The 17,576-nt window shown below is 42.3% G+C and overlaps 1 protein-coding gene across 1 annotated transcript in view; it reads right to left on the bottom strand.

Moving 5' to 3' along the window:
* Cnga1 (cyclic nucleotide gated channel subunit alpha 1) overlaps positions 1 to 16,817 on the bottom strand; it is a 57,671-nt gene extending 40,854 nt beyond the window's left edge. Inside the window, exons 1-3 of the mRNA XM_004658685.2 lie at positions 16,771 to 16,817; positions 13,902 to 13,964; positions 13,192 to 13,299 (exon numbers count right to left, since the gene is read on the bottom strand). The gene's annotated coding sequence lies outside the window, so the exon portion shown is untranslated. The remainder of the gene's footprint in view (positions 1 to 13,191; positions 13,300 to 13,901; positions 13,965 to 16,770) is intronic.
* Between the last annotated feature and the right edge of the window lie 759 nt (positions 16,818 to 17,576).

The raw sequence follows: 17,576 nt of genomic DNA, 5'->3' as shown, positions 1-17,576 counted from the left end.
TTCGAGGTCACCGAGACTCCATAGTGAATTCCGGGTCAGCCTGGGCTAGAGTGAGACCCTACCTCAAAAAAAAAAAAACAAAAAACACAAAACAATTTATGCATAAAGTTAAGTCTAGTAAGTAGCCACCTCCCCAGCCCACTCTGGTCTTCTCCCTTCTCCTCCTCCCTAGAAGTGAGTACTATTGTCAATTTGCTGGATCCTTCTAGGCCATTTTCCATCCTTTTGTGTGTCTACATAAGCATCCACAACCAATATACAGTCTGGGGCATGTATTTTAAGTCTGCAAAGCCACACTGTACTCTTTGTATAATTCTACAACTACTTTAAAAATGTACTTTGGGACTGGAGAGGTGGCTTAGCAGTTAAGGCGCTTGCCTGCAAAAGTCAAAGGACCCAGGTTCCATTCCCCAGAATCCAAGTGAGCCAGATGCACAGGGAGGTACAGGTATCTGGAGTTCATTTGCAGTGATTGGAGGCCCTCAAGTACCCATTCTCCCTATCTGCCTTTCTCTCTCAAAATAAATAAGTAAAATTTAAAAATAAATAAATAAATGTTGGGCTGGAGAGATGGCTTAGTGGTCAAAGTGTTTGCTTGCAGAGCTTGATGGCTTGGGTTCGATTCCCCAGTACCCATGTAAAGCTGGATGCACAAAGTGGTACACGCATCTGGAGTTCATGTGCAGTGGCAGAAGGTCCTGACACATCCATACTCCCTTGGTCTCTTTTCCTCTCTTCTTTCACATAAATAAGTAAAAATTTAAAAAATAAAATAAAATAAATTTTACTTTCTTCTCATGAATTCAAAGATTTTTTTTTCCTCAAAAAAACACTTTATTTCATCAAGGCAACCAGTAATTCAGGTTTAATTTGTACAAAGGTAAACATAAAGTATTACTAAGCTGATTCTGGAAAGGCTATAGTAGTGTTGTTCAAATTGTACACATTGAACACACAGCGATTCTATACTAAAAGGACATATTACTTAAAGATAATTATTTAACAATACAAAGAAATGTTCACAGTATGTAAACAGAAAATATTATTAAGCAGTATTTGTAACAGCAGTATGTTACTAAAAATTGTGCACATGGCCAGCCTTGGTGACGCGCATGCCTTAAATCCCAGCACTTGGGAGGCAGAAGCAGCATGAATTCAAGTCCACCCTGATATGACATATTGAATTCCAGATCAGCCTCAAAAAAATCGCAAAAAACCAACAACAAAAAAAGTATGTGCATTGGCTGGGGAGATGGCTTGGTGGTTAAAAGCTCTGACTTGATGGCCTGGGTTCCATTTCCCATTTCCCAAATAAGGCCAGATTCACAAAGTGCATGGCACAAGTGTCTAGAATTTGTATACAGTGCTAAGAAGCCCTGGTGTGTCTGTTCTCTATATCATAAATAAAGTAAAATGATGTTTAAAATTCCACACATACACACAGAATGGATAAGCACTCCAGTGTTAAATAGGTTAGCCGCCACTTCGTGCTGGAGTTATCAGTACTTTTCCCTTTGCACATCTGTGTTTGACCCTAGCTTTTATGTTTGTTTGTTTTGTTTTGTTTTTCGAGACAGTGTCTCACTGTAGCTCAGGCTGACCTAGAATTCACTATAGAGTCTCAGGGTGGCCTCGAACGCACAGCGATCCTCCTGCCTCTGCCTCCCGAGTGCTGGGATTAAAGGCTTGCGCCACCACATCCAGCTTTAAATAAGCACTTTTGCTTTAAAGTAATGTTATCCACCAATGGAAAAGGGACTTGACCGAAGGGTGCAAAGTCTCATTGCGACAGGAAGAATAAATTCTGGAGATCAACCGAAGAACCAGTCAGCCATGTTTTCCAGTCTTGCCCAAGCTCAGATTTAATCGCAGAGCTAAATTTGTTTCCTACCCCTTAACAACAAAACTCATGGAGTTATGTAACCATCTGGAGCTAGAATGGCTTAGCCTGCTCAACAGGGAAGGAAACAGCCCCTGAAAGCAGCAACCTCCGCTTAGCAAGGACTTGGTTTCCAGCCACAGCTCTTCAACAAAGTTCTGTAAAGCTTTGGCTGAAATCTTCCTGAACCCTGGATTCCTCCTCTTCTATAAGGCACCAATGATACCTTCCCTGTCGTGATGAGTCTCTTTGGAAAGCTGATGAAAAAATACCTAAAACTAGCCGGACGTGGTGGCGCATGCCTTTAATCCCAGCACTCTGGAGGCAGAGGTAGGAGGATCGCCATGAGTTCAAGGCCACCCTGAGACTCCATAGTGAATCCCAGGTCAGCCTGGGTTAGAGTGAGACCTTACCTCGAAAAACCAAAAAAAAAAAATAATAATAATAATACTTAAAACTACATTGAAGGCTGTGAATGCATACAAATATAAGGTGATAATGTTATTGTGTAATATCTGAATTCAGAGAAGAACAGAGAGAACCATCAGTGTTTTATGGAGATCAAAATGCTAAGCCAGGGCTAGAGGGATTGCTTAGCAGTTAAGGCATCTGCCTATAAAGCCAAAGGACCCAGGTTCGATTCCCCAGATCCATGTTAGCCAGATGTACAAGAGGGCGCACATGTCTGGAGATCGTTTGCAGTGGGTAGAGGCCCTAGCATGCCCGGTTTTTGGGTTTTTTTTTTTTTTCTCTCTCTCTCTCTCTTTCCTTCTTTCTCTGTGAAATAAATAAAAAGAAAATATTTTTTTTTTAAATGCTAAGCCATAACAGTTGAGGCATTTGCCTGTGAAGCCTCAGGACCCAGGTTCGATTCTCCAGATCCCTCATAAGCCAGATGCACAAAGTGGTACATGCATCTGGAATTCATTTGAAATGGCTAGAGGCCCTGGCATGCCCACTCTCTCTTTTTCTCTCTCTTTCTTTCTCTCTGTCTCAAATAAAAATAAAGTTTTTAAAACTGAAGTAGTAAAATATGCTAAGGCAATGCTGGGCATGGTGTGCACGCCTTTAATCCCAGCACTCAGGAGGCAGAGGTAGGAGGATCGCCATGAGTTCAAGGCCACCCTGAGACTCCATAGTGAATTCCAGGTCAACTTGGGCTAGAGCAAGACCCTACCTCGAAGAAAAAAAAATGCTAAGCCAAGTGTGGTGGCTCATACCTATAATGCCAGCACTCAGGAGGTAAAGCAAATGAATTAACATAGGTTCAACACAGTGAGCCCCAACCCTGTCTCAACACAAAAAGAGAAATAAAGAGAAAGTGGGGAGAGAGAAGGAACGAGGGAAGAAGGGAGGGAGGGAGGAAGGAAGGAAGGGAGGAAGAGAAACAAAAGGAAAATGCTTATAATATAAGACAATCTTTGATCTCACTTCCTGAATTACTCTGAGAAGTCAAACTTGTCCAAGTAACTATTATGAAAATAATAATTGTATTCTCAGGATTAGAAGTCAGATGTAATTCCCATGAAAGCCTACAACAGAGCTGACGGGCTGTTGATGTGTGTGTCTATAGCAAACGGAGGGACCTGTCAGTTGCTAAATTAAATGTTATCCAGGGAGGAAGAAAAGCCCTTACTGGGGTCTGAGCAGATATCTTGGTTGGTAAAGTGCTTGTCTTCCAAGCATGAGGGTTTGAGTTGGATCCCCATGTACCCACAAATACCCACGTAAAATGCCTGGTAGCCTGAACTCCTCAGAATGGCACTGAGGTTGTCCTCTGGCCTCCACATACGTACAAGCATGCAAAAAAGGTTAATAAATTCCAATAAACTGAAGTCCTTCCTGCTTTTTATGATAAGGACCTTTCGCGGTGGAATTTCTCCAGGTATTTATTCATACCAAGAACAAGTAGAAGGTCTACTTCAAGACTCTATCTTCCATAACATTTATTATGATCTCACCACCAATTATTCATCTTGCCTGCATTTTAATCACTCCGCAGCCCCTGTTGTGGTTTAAATATTCCCTTCACAACTCCGGCTGGACTCAGATCTCCATCGTGAGCGCTGGAAGAGGGACTGTGAAGAGGTGGTTTGCTGGCTCCGCTCTCATCAACGGACTAATAATCGACTGCATTAGTTACCACAGGTTTTGTTTTTGAGTTTTAAAGGGGGATTTTTTTTTTTAAAATTTTAAAGCCTCATTCTCTTCTCTTAACATGCTCACTAGTAATTCTGACACATCATAAAGGGCTTAGCTTCCTGGAAATACATGCTTGGACTTAGCCCCCCAGAGTCACGAGTTAAAATAATTTCTATTGCTTATAAATTACCCAGTCTGTAGTATTTTGTTACAGCTAGAGTGAGAACTAAGAAAACAGAAATAAAGCCCTAAGCATTCACTTCTTGTCACATAGATCTATGATTACTGGTTACTGGCAAATAGCCCCGCTGACCCAATATTCTGTGAGCTTCATAAAAAGTAGAGAATCTACTTTTTCTCCCTTCTTTTCCACATTACTGTCACATTTTATGGTAATAATAAAAACAAGTAAACATCTAAAAGTCAAATGCTTACAACTCATCCACTAGGTCCCCTATAAACTGTTAACACTTAGTCACATGAGTTTTTAATATTTAGGGCAACATTGTCATACTTCTTTTATAAGTTTATATCTTGTCCCCACAGGCCCACATTTAAGACACTGATATTCAGGCTGTAAACAATCTTCACATAGCATACAGACCAATTTGTACTTCACTAACTTTTTTTGTGGGGGGCGGGGAGTGCTTGAGGTAGCCCAGGCTGACCTAGAATTCACTAGGTAGCCTCAGGGTGGCCTCAAACTCATGGCGATCCTCCTACCTCTGCCTCCTGAGTGCTGGAGTTCTAGGATTAAAGGCATGTGCTACCACGTCTAGATTCATGAACTTTTTTTTTTTGGTTTTTCGAGGTAAGGCCTCCCTCTAGCCCAGGCTGACCTGGAATTCACAATGTAGTGTCGGGGTGGCCTCAAACTCACGGCGATCCTCCTACCTCTGCCTCCCAAGTGCTGGGATTAAAGGTGTGCACCACCATGCCCAGCTTAACTTTTATATATATATATAAGAGAGACAGTGTGAGACAGATCAAGAGACTTGGCATGCCAGGGCCTTAGCCAACTGTGAACGAACTCCAGACACTACCTTGTGGGCACGTACCACCTGTGCACAAGCGTCACCTTGTGCATTTGGCTTATATGGGTTCTGGGGAGTCAAACCTGGGTCCTTAGGCTTCATAAGCAAGTGCCTTAATCATTAAGCCATCTCTATGACTTTTAATTTTAATTTGCGACTTTTAATTTTTTAACTTTATTTATTGAGAGAGAGAGAGAGAGGAGCATGGGCACACCAGGGCCTCCAGCCACTGCAAACAAATTCCAGATGCATGAGCCCCCTAGTGCATCTGGCTTACGTGGGTCCTGGGGAATCAAACCTGGTTCCTTAGGCTTTGCAGGCAAGCACCTTAATGACTAAGACATCTCTCCAGCCTGAGCTTATGACTTTTTGTTGTTGTTTTTGCGAGGTAGGGTCTGACCTGAAATTCACTATATAGTCTCAGGATGGCCTCAAACTCACAGTGATCCTCCTACCTCTGCCTCCCAAGTGCTGGGATTAAAGGCATGGGTCGCCACAGCCAGCCCCCAGGTTGTGGCTTTTTGAGGCAGGATCTTACTCGATACCCCAGGCTGGCCTAGAGCACACTGTGTAGCCCAGGATATACTTGAACTTGTGGCAATCCTTCTACCTCAGGCTCCCAACCGCCATGCCAGGTTTTAAATATTTCCAATGACTATTTTCTGAGCTGAATTGTGTACACTCAACACTGCATACATTAAAGTACTAACCCTAGTGCCTCAGGTGAGCTGCAGGTGGAGACTAGACCTTGAAGATTCAGTTAAAATGAGGCCTACATGCCCTAATCCAACATGACTGGGGTTCTTCCAAGAGGAAATATTTCATGTTTTATTTATTTATTTTTGGCTTATTCTTATTTATCTAATTGCAAGTGACAGAGACAGAAAGAGAGAGAGATTGAGAATGGGCACATCAGGGCCTTCAGCCACTGCAAACGAACTCTAGACACATGCGCCACCTTGTGCATCTGGTTTACGTGGGTCCTGGAGAATCGAACTGGGGTCCTTCCGGCTTCTCAGGCAAGTGCCTTAACCGCTAAACCATTTCTCCAGCCCCCAAGAGGAAATATTGACATACAGAGAGACAGGAGGGAGGCACTTGCAGAGGAATGACCGTGTGAGGACAATCAGAAGATGGCCTCTGGTCAGTCAAGGAGAGAGGTTTCAGAAGGTCAGAAGGTTGACACCTTGATCTTGGCCTTAGGATCTCCCTCCAGAACTGTGAGTCACACATTTCTATCAGGTAAGCCACCCAGTCTATGGGACAGTATTTGCATATAACCCACTCATACCCTGCCTTACACCTTACATCATCTCTGGTTTTTTACAGCATCCAAGACAATGGAAATAAGTCTTACTCTGTATTATTCAGGGAGTAATGACAAAAATGTGTGTCCATGTTCCATCATTTTTAAAATATATCTATATTTATATTCATTTATTTGCGTGTTGGGGTGCACCAGGGTCTCTTGCCACTGCAAACAGGCACCAGTGCATCTTGTTCTAGGGAATTGAACTGAACCCACAGGGTTTGCAAGCGTTTTTAACCACTGAGTGAGCCGTCTCGCCAGCCTTGGATACCATTTTTTGAAGATTTTAGTTCTGTGGCTGAATCTCACTATATTTGGTTATGGTACACCAATAGACTTAGGAGGCCTGGGTACTATAGCTCCTCTGCTCCCTCACTCTTGTGTGCCAGCAACCGGGCACTGGCACACTATTCTTTGTTGTTTTGGTTTTTGGAGTTAGGGGCTCCCTCTAGGCCAGGCTGTCTGGGCTGTACTCTGTAGTCTCAGGCTGGCCTCAAACTCACAGCGATCCTCCTACCTCTGCCTCCCAAGTGCATTACCCTTGCCTTAAGCTTTTTGGATTCAAACAATACTTTTGAATGTAAGGAGCTTGTAGAGACACACTATTCCTAAAGCCTGAGTGCGGCAGAGTGTCTCCTTCCAGGTGTGATAGTGAGAAGGGGGTGGAGTTAGGGTAACTGGACCCCTAAAAATTAAAAGCGCAGGAACGTTCACACTTGCTAGAAATCCAAGATGATCTGATTTCTTATCTCTTGCCTAGGGCCCCACAACTATTTTTCCGCAGTCAGTACTCCTCCTGGGAGGGAGGTCTTTCTTAAGATTTAAACAGTGTGGTTGGCCAAGTTTAGCCCCAGGAACTTGGTGCCAGAGCTAATCTCTTCCTGAGACAGCCCCCAGCCAACCACACAGCTGGCCCTCTGGTGCACGTGAGCCAGAAGACCGCCGCATCCTTAGGTTATAAATACCTTGGCAAGGGGAGGGCAGGCTCTGGGATCATTTGGGAACTTCCAGCTGTGGGTGAGTTTTTCCTAGGCTGGGCCTGAGCGGGCAGGCCCAGCTGGGAGCCCCCCTAAATCCTTACTCTCCCAATGGGCTCCTTTATCCCCCCCAGCTCCCCACACAGCAGGAGCTCCTAACTTTTTCTCTTTTCTTTCCACACTTTTTCCCCAGGCCCTCCACGTGGGATCTCTAGTCACGTGGGTGCCTTTCCTTGGCTCTACTTCCCTCAATAAATATAATAATTTAAAAGTTATTCTTCTCAGTTTTCATCTTTATTCAATTCTTTGACTAAAATTAGAAACAAACCTAGGGTTTGGGGTGCAAGCATTTCCCTGGACCCTTAGCTTCACCGTTACTGCCAATGAGCTCCAGTTCTGTCGTCTGCATTTTCGACAGTGTGAAACTCAAATTAATCAACCAACTTTGTCTTTCATTTCTATTTTTTAATTTCTTTTATTTATTTATTTGAGAGCGACAGAGAGAGAAAGAGGCAGAGAGAGAGAGAGAGAGAACGGGACTCCAGCCGCTGCAAACCAACTCCAGACGCGTGCGCCCCCTTGTGCATCTGGCTAACGTGGGTCCTGGGGAATGGAGGTAAATTAGTAGGGTAAATTAGTAGCTTCCCTATCAAATCATTAGACAGCGTAATTGAAAATTAAAATTTTAATAACATAGACTACATTTAATAAGAAATACGTAGTTTATTTCATGAAAATTACAAAAAATTACAAGGCTCCATTGCCCAGGACCCATGTAAGCCAGATACCCAAGATGGCGCACGCATCTGGAGCTCGTTTGCAGTGGCTGGAGGCCCTGGCACATCCATTCTCTCTCTCTCTCTCTCCATCTTTCTCTCTCTGTCTGTCATTCTCAAATAACTAAAAACAAACAAAAAAAAATAGTGAAGCCAGTCATGGTGATTCATATCTTTAAGTCCAGCACTCGACATTGAGGTTAAAAAGATAAAGACTGCCATCAATTCATGAGTTCCAGACCTGCCTGGACTAGAAAGAGAATCTTTTTATTTTTTTTAAAAAAAGGAGGGGTGGAGGGATGGCGTAGTGGTTAAGGCATTTGCCTGCAAAGCCAAAGTACCCAGGTTTGATTCCCCAGGACCCACGTTAGCCAGATGCACAAGGGGGCACATGCATCTGGAGTTCATTTGCAGTGGCTGGAGGCCCTGGCACACCCATTCTCTCTCTCCTCTCTCTCTCTCTCTCTCTTTCTCTCTCTCCCTCTTTCTCTGTCAAATAAATAAATATATTTTAAAAATCCAAGAGTGGTGGCACACGCCTTTAACCCCAGCACTTGGGAGGCAGAGGAAGGAGGATTGCCATGAGTCCGAGGCCACCCTGAGACTCCATAGTGGATTGCAGGTCAGTAAGAGCCTACCTTGAAAAAGAGAGAGAGAGAGAGAGAGATGTTAAGGACCACACTTTTTTTTTTTTTTTGCGGGGGGTTGTTTTTTGGTTTTTGTTTTTTGTTTTTCGAGGTAGGGTTTCATTCTAGCTCAGGCTGACCTGGAATAGGACCACGGTTTTTTAATCCCAGCACTTGGAAGGCAGAAGTAGGAGGATCACTGTGAGTTCGAGGCCAGCCTGAGACTAAAGAGTGAGTTCCAGGTCAGCCTGGGCTAGAGTGAGATCTTGCCTTGGAAGGGGAGGAGGACTCGGGGAGGGGGGGGGGAACAAAACAAAACAAAGAATAAATGTTGCTTTTTATCAGTTACTTTTTTATCCACTACATTAACGTTACCAATGTGCAAGTTGATTTGTACTTTGACATTGGGAACTGACAGGTGCATCTATAAACTCCAGCAAACAAAGCTCCAGCCTTAGCAACGCCCCTGGCTGCCTAGGACATCAGACACAGTCTATTTCTCCCTTAAGGGCAGGCAGGAAAAGATAAGCTGGGAAAACATGGTTAGGGCCACAGCCAAACTCAAGCTACTGTGGCCCAGCTGTCACATATTATCACTTAGAGGAAAGAGCTGTAACTGTGTGGAGCCCTGAGGCCACCCTGAGACTACATAGTGAGTTCCAGGTCAGCATGAGCTAGGGTGAGAAAAAAAAAAGTCTGCCAATAACTTGTGGGGAGTTATTTATTTATTATTTTATTTATAATTTATTTTTATTTTTTCCATTTTAATTTTATCTAATATAACTTTTGATTTTGAAAGTTAGACATTTGTTTTTCTCAAACTTTTTAAAATTTATTTATTTATTTATTTGAGACAGAGAAAGACAGAGAGAGAGGGAGAGAATGGGCATACCAGGGCCCCTAGCCACTGCAAATGAATACCAGATGCATGCACCCCCTTGTGCATCTGGTTTACGTGGGTCCTGGAGAATCGAACTGGGATCCTTTGGCTTTGCAGGCAAACACCTTAACCTCTAAGCCGTCTTTCCAGCCCTATTTTTTTTCAAACTTTTTATGACAGAGAGTGGGCGATAGGGGAAAATGGACACCCTGGGGACTCCAGCTACTGCAATCAAACTCCAGACCGTGGGATCTGGTGAGTAGAAGATGGGTCCTTTGACTCCACAGGCAAGTGCCTTAGTTTTAATTGACAACTTTCATAAATACAAACAATATACCATGATCATAATCCCTCCCCACCATCTTCCCTTTTTCCCTCTCAAATCCCCCATCCACTGAATCCCTTCTTATTTCCAACTAAGCACATTTATTTTTCTAAAAACGTATTTAACTTGGAGTTTTATTTATTTTATTTTTTAATTTTTTATGATTACAACTTCCATGTTTGTAAACAATATCACATGTTAATCCCCTCCCCCCCACTTTCCCCTTTGAACCTCCATTCTCCATCGTATCCCCTCCCCCTCTCAATCAGTCTCTCTTTTATTTTGATGTTGTCATCTTTTCCTCCTATTATGATTTACTTGGATTTTTAATTAAGCATATTAACTTCACACTCAAAAAATTACCTTTGGGCTAGAGAGATGGCTCAGCAGTTAAGGTGCTTGCCTGCAAGGCCTAAGGTTCAACTCCCCAGTACCCATGCAAGCCAGATGCACAGGGTGGTGCATGTATCTGGAGTTTGTTTATAGTGGTCAGAGGCCCTGGAGCACCCATTCTCTCGCTCTTTTTCCCTCTCAAATAAATTTTTTAAAAAAATTTACCTTTATAGCCGGGCATGGTGGCGCACGCCTTTAATCCCAGCACTCGGGAGGCAGAGGTAGGAGGATCGCTGTGAGTTCAAGGCCACCCTGAGACTCCATAGTGAATTCCAGGTCAGCCTGGGCTAGAGTGAGACCCTACCTCGTAAAACCAAAAAAAAAAAAAAAAAAAAATTTACCTTTATGAAGAAGAGATAGATCTACAGCAGTCACTTTTGCTGTTGTCAACTAAAGAAATAGCTATTCAATGTTTCTCTTCCTCTTTTTTTTAGAAGTCGTTTTTGAAGGAGGGCTCTTTCATCCATACTTTTCTTATTAATTTCTAACTGTCCCCAGCATGGACCTTGTGTTGTCTTTTTTGTTTACTGTACTCATGTTTGTGGTTAATATTTATAAATGTTCATGTAGGGCTTGAGAGATTTCTCAGTGGTTAAGGCACTTGCCTGCAAAGCCAAAGGACCTCAGTTCAATTCCCCAGGACCCACATAAGCCAGATGCCAAGGTGGCACATGCATCTGGAGTTGTTTGCAGTGGCTGGAGGCCCTGGAGTGCCCATTCTTTCTCTCTCTCTTTCTCTCTCTCTTCCTCGGCCTCGTTCTCTCTCTCTCATGTAAGTAAAAATAAAATATTAAACAAAAAAATGTTGATGTAAGAAGGAAGGAGGATATATCCTCTATGGGATATAAGTATAATAGGTAAAGATCATGTCTTTAATTACATTTACACCAATGTTCCACACTCCACCCTCTTTTGTTTGAAAATTTGACCTAACAATGGCATTGTTAAAGTGGGTAGTGTTCACAGGTATTAGCTGAGTGCAAGAGCCAAGTAGCTAAAGCCAATGGGTTAAGGGACATATAAAGAGAAAAGAAAAAAAAAATGCCACAAGCCAATTACAAGGTGCATATTCATAGGTGCTGTAGACAGTTCCAGGTTGCTGGGATGCGTATCTAACCAAACACAGTTATGGGAGGAAGGGAATTATTTCAAGCTTGCAGATCAAGGGAGAGTCCCATCAGCGGTGAAAGAAGCTGATTGCCATTCACAGATCCTCACAGAGAGCAGAACCAGCAGCAGCCAGCAGACATCAAAAAGCAGCCAGCAGCAGGGGCCCCACAGAGCTCAGACCAGAAGGCTCTTTTACACCTTGAGGCTGAAATCAGCTCACTAAACGCACCTTTAGGCTAAACCCCAGGATCCCCCCCACCACACTCACGGTGACCCCTCCTCCAGTCAGGTGGCTGGAGGCCCAAGTTACAGGCTTTAATGAAACAGCTGAGTCAATGGGGGAAACACACATTCAAACTACCACAATAGAAAAATTTCTGGAGCTTTGTCACAGTCTAACTTTCCAACGGAGCGTGAAATCACTGACATTTGAAAATGTATAGCCAGGACATAACAAAAATAATAAGTAAGAGTTATTTTTTAATTTCCAAAGATGAAAATGTGGTGGTAGTTGATAATAGTTACTTAAGGTTGAAGTAATCTACATGCTTCACATGGGGAGTTAAGGAAGGCACCGTGACAGAAATCCTGGCCCTGTCACCAGGGGGAAAGTGTGCCTTGCAAGTCACTTCATCTCTCCAGGCCACGTCTTCACCCTTGAGGCCTGTAAATGGTGTGAACCTCCCCTTGAATTGGGACTCATCTTGGGAAAGCTGACTCTTTGTTATGAATGTGAACTTGATGCTCCCTCATCAAAGATTGTAAAGGGAAACAAAAATTAATATTTCATACCTCCTTTGGGGAAAGATACATCTGCCAAAGTTATTAGTTTCAACTTCTAAAAACAAGTTTTTAAAATATTTTATTTTTATTTATTTATTTGACAGAGAAAGAGGGAGAGAGAGAGAATGGGTGCGCCAGAGCCTCCAGCCACTGCAAACGAACTCCAGATGCGTGCGTCCCCTTGTGCATCTGGTTAAGGTGGGTCCTGGGGAATCAAACCTGGGTCCTTTGGTTTTGTAGGCAAACCCCCTTAATCACTAAGCCATCCCTCTAGCCCTAAATATGATTATTTTAAGTTAGGTCCTATATTGGCTCAGACAGATATTAAATTTAGCAAAATCAAATTGCAAAATATTTGTGAATTGTTATTGTTAACTGACCATGGTTTTAGTATTAATATATCTGTTTAGAAATGCAGAAAGCTGATCCAGATGCAGACAATAGTTATACCAAAAAAAAAAAAAAAAAAAACAAAAAAAAACCTGAAACATTAAAAACAAAGCAAAAGGATTGAAGAAATTGCTCAGTGGTTAAGGCATTGCCTGCAAAGCCAGAGAACCCAGGTTAAGTCCCCAGGACCCACATAAGCCAGATGTACAAAGTGGTGCCTGCATCTGGACTTTGTTTACAGTGGCTAGAGGCCCTATTGTGTGCCCACTCTCTCTATCTCTCTGCTTTCAAAAAAAAAGCAAAAGTCGTTGGGTGTTGTGGCGCACACCTTTAATCCCAGCACTTGGGAGAGAGGCAGAGGTAGGTGGACCACCGTGAGTTCGAGGCCACCCTGAGATGACATAGGGAATTCCAGGTCAGCCTGGGCTAGAGTGAGACCTTATTTCGAAAAAACAAAAAACAAAACAAACAAACAAAAATAAAAAGCAAAAGCTGGCACATTCATAAGTTAAAACAGATGTAAGCATATGTGAGAGAGAGAGCTGTAATTACCAACGGGGTTCTTACCTTGGCTTGTTTAAGCAAGAAGTCAGTCGTGTCTTCTGTCAGTGGAAATCAGTGGTGCATCCAAAACAAATGACATCCTATGAATCTTGACATGGTCAAAATCCAGATCTAAAAGTTTTCAAGTAATAAATATGATGTTTTTCTTCCTTTCCTTGAACATACTCAAATGGCTGTTTTGTTTTGTTTTTATTTTTTTTTAGTTGTTCCTAGATAAAGAAACAATTGCGTGGCACTGACAAGCAAGGATTTTCATGACTCAGTATTGGATTATGGATTTGTACGTGGATGAAAATAACAGCACCAAATCATCATTATCCTTTGACCCTGAGCTTATTAATATGTATGAGAATTAGAGATAAAAAGGCCTTTCTCGAGCCTGCAGCGCTTAACCAAGTTTCAAAGTAGCCCAAAGCAAATAATACCTAATGAGTTCTATTAAAATTATACTGCTAATTTTTCCCAAGGTTACAATATTGAAAATAAATGTGTAAGTACTCTACCAAGTATGATTAAATTTTCAGGTATGGTGGCATCCTATTAAAGACTATTAAGATGAAAGTAGGATATACTTAATTATTTATTGGTATTTTAATTGTGTATTTTGTAGAAGAATTACATGTTTAAAACACATCTCTAGCCAAGAAATAAAATAAAAGGAGGCTGAGTCTGCCAAAAGAATAATTCATACTCCAAGATACCCTGTTTTTTACCTGATAGCTCTACACCATGGCCTCTCTGAGCACAGAATGTCATGTTGTTTTTATTTTTGCCATCTAAAAGGAGAAAACATGAAAAATTAATTTAGGTCCCTCGTTTGAGCAATATACCCCTAACAGTGGCAGCAAAATATGTCTATGGGAAAGCATTATTGACTTGAAAAACCCCTTACTACATGCCGACGTATGAATGTCCCAGACCCTAGTTGCCATATAGTTTTATGTCACATTTATGACATTTTTTTCCTTGAAAAATTCTTGTGTGTGCCAGAGATCAAACTCAGCCCCCTATGCTTGAGTGCCAAGCATTCCTACACACTGAGACATCTATAATGACCTCTATAATGTTTCAGTAATTTATTTATTTGAGAGAGAGAGAGAATGGGCCCGCCAGGGCCTCTAGCCACTGCAAGAATGAATTCCAGATACATGCGTTTCCTTGTGCATCTGGCTTTCTATGGGTACTGGGGAGTCGAACTGGGTCCTTTGGCTTTGCTGACAAGCACCTTAACTGCTAAACCATCTCTCCAGCTCAGCCCATGTTTATTTTTTCCTTTCTGTCTTTCTTTCTTTCTCCCAATCTCTCTCTCTTCTTACTTCTTTTCTTTCAAAGTAGGGTCTCACTCTAACCCAGGCTGACCTGGAATTCACTCTAATCTCAAGATAGCCTTGATCTCATGGGATCTTCCTACTTTAGCCTTCCAAGTGCTGGAGCCCCTATGTTTCTTTTTTTTTTTTAATTTTATTTATTTATTTATTTATGAGAGAGAGAGAGAATGGGCACACCACAGCCTCCAGCCACTCCAAACGAACTCCAGATACATGCTTGTGCACTGGCTAACGTGGGTACTGGGGAATCAAACCTCGAACCGGGGTCCTTAGGCTTCACAGGCAAGCGCTTAACCATTGAGCCATCTCTCCAGCCCCTATGGTTCTTAATCACCTAGTTTGAATCTACCATTCACGAAAGTTTTCAGAACTTCTGTGGAATGCCTTAATAAGTTTGTAGGATTGTCTGAGAATGGTGCCTATAGTTTAAAGTTGAACAACATTTTTTGTTGTTGTTGTTAGATTTCCAGATCTAGTGTTCACTGGACCTGTCTCCATCCCCCCAGAGCTGGGATTACAAGTGTACCCACACACACACACACGCACACATAGCATTTTGCCTGGGTACTAAGGATTGAAGTCAGGTCCTCATGTTAGGTCAGCAAGCACTTTTCTGCTAAACTTCAATCTCTCATGCCACGGGTTCTCAGTGTGAATGTTAACTTCTCCAGTAGCTCTGGGATTTGTCCCCTAACAATGGACTTTGTGGGCCTTTGTTTCCATTTCTATGGGCTGGGCATGGTTACATCTTACAGGCTTCTTGTGAAACATAAGACGAGATAGAGGGACATGAGGAATTCCTACAGTTCCTACATCATGATAAATGCTTATTGTGTGGCAACTGCAATTTTAAACAGACAATCATCAAAGTAAACTTTGACAGTTATGAGTATTATTATCATAAATTTGTATGATATTCCTTTTAATTGACTTTTATTTTTTACTGATGTGAACTTTACTATATGAACATATTGGGTATTGGTTGGTCATATTCCCTGTCTATTTCTTCTTTCTTTCTTTCTTTTTCTCGAGGTAGGGTCTCACTCAGGCTGACCTGGAACTCACTATGTAGTCTCAGGGTGACCTCAAACTCACGTGGATCCTCCTACCTCTGCCTCCCGAGTGCTGGGATTAAAGGCGTGCGCCACCACACCCAGCTTCCCTGTCTATTTTTTAAAATATTTTATTTTTATTTATTTATGAGAGAGAGAAGATGTAGAGAGAGGGAGAGAATGGGCATGCCAGGGCCTTCAACTACTGCAAATGAACTCCAGACGCATGTACCACCTTGTGCATGTGGCTTTTGTGGGCCCTGGGGAATTGAACCTGGGTCCTTTGGCTTTGCAGGCAAGTGCCTTAACTGCTATACCATTTCTCCAGGTCCCTATTTTTTTTAAGTTGAAAAAAATACATTTTCTAGGATTAGTTTGGAACCACTTTTTCTAGTCCTCCTTCTTAATACATAGAAGCTGTCACTGAAATAAATACACTTAGTAAAACATGGAGAACTGGCTCGTCAATATGCCCATGTGTGTCCATTTTCTCATGATTTGCTTGTCTTGTGAAATTTTTAAAAGAGATTATAAAAGTGGTTGGAGCAATAATCATTCTAATAAACCTTTCACACCTTTCTTCTTCCTGCCACCCTACCTCCTGGCTGACATCCTGTGAACTCAGAGGACTTGGCATCATAAAACAGTTCTTTGCCAGTGAATCGCGCACACATACGCCACAGTGCTCTACGTATTTGGAATGACTCATTTTGCTTTAGTTCAAAAGCTTCTTTCTTTACTCACTCTTATACTTCCTTCATTCCAAAACTTCCCCTTTCCAAAACTAGAATTAAGGATGGATACACTGACTGGTGGAATAATGAAATACAATTGAGACTGGGCGTGGTGGCGCACACCTTTAATCCCAGCACTCGGGAGGCAGAGGTAGGAGGATCGCCGTGTGTTTGAGGCCACCCTGAGACTACATAGTCAATTCCAGGTCAGCCTTGGCTGGAGTGAGACCCTACCTCGAAAAATATATCTGCAAAAAGAAATTCAATTGTACGGTCATGAGGAAATGGCATGACCACACTGAACCTCTGTTCCCCTACCTATGAAATGGGACTGTAATTCCTACTTCATTAGGGCTTATGAGACTAATGAGCAAGATCACAGAACTGCTGGTACCCAAGAGACCGAACAGACGTGGCCTCTCATTTGTTTCCCCTCCCTCTGGCCAGCAAGCACTGTCCCCGTTTAACCTCAGTCTCCCTCATGCCACAGCTGCTCAGCTTGAATGTCAGCTTCTCTCTTCAGTGGTTCTGGGATTTGTCCCCCAGCGATGGATTTTGTGGGCCTCTGTTTCAGCCCCCACGCAGTGGGCATGGTAACATCTTGCAGGCTACTGGTGAGAAAGAAAAGGAGATGGTGTGATGTGGAGAAATCCTACAGTTCGTACAATGAAGCTTTGCTGTTTTTCACTTGGGCATCAGCTGTCCACAGAATATTAGGATGGGACTTTTGATAGCTAGGCATGGGTGGCTCTTAAGTAATGCACTTTATATATAAAAATACATAGCAGCTCCTTATACCCTATTTCTAGATAAGTTAGCATGCAACTCTGAAAAATGACCAAATGAAACAATTCATTTTTGTATTTTGAAATGAAAATTTGTGTGTGAAGGGCTTAACCGTGCAAAATAACGGCCTTTCATAAAGTTATAAAATGTATCACTTTTATTCATTCATTCAACGTGGAATTCTTGAGCACCTGAAACGTGCAGAAAACTGTCCTAAGGTCCATGAAAGCACAGAGGTCTTTCTCTCAAAGTCTGTGCAGAAGAGAAAGATGGGAGATGCCATGATTATGACATCTCGAGATACAGAGCTGAGAGACCACACTTAAAGAGCCCAAAACTTTGGAAAGGAAAGGAATTGAACTAGAGGACTTTGAGGAAAATTCCCTACTGACATTGAAAATAAGTTTAGGAATTTTCTATACATGAAGTCTATATACTTGAATTTTTTTTTTTTTCAACCTGCCTAAATTTTAGAGATAGCATATTCA

The sequence above is a fragment of the Jaculus jaculus genome, chromosome 11 (assembly GCF_020740685.1).
Source record: "Jaculus jaculus isolate mJacJac1 chromosome 11, mJacJac1.mat.Y.cur, whole genome shotgun sequence".
In the NCBI taxonomy this organism is placed as follows: Eukaryota; Metazoa; Chordata; class Mammalia; order Rodentia; family Dipodidae; genus Jaculus; species Jaculus jaculus.
The sequence above is the reverse complement of the archived record's forward strand: the minus strand, read 5'-3'. Positions and strand labels throughout refer to the sequence as shown.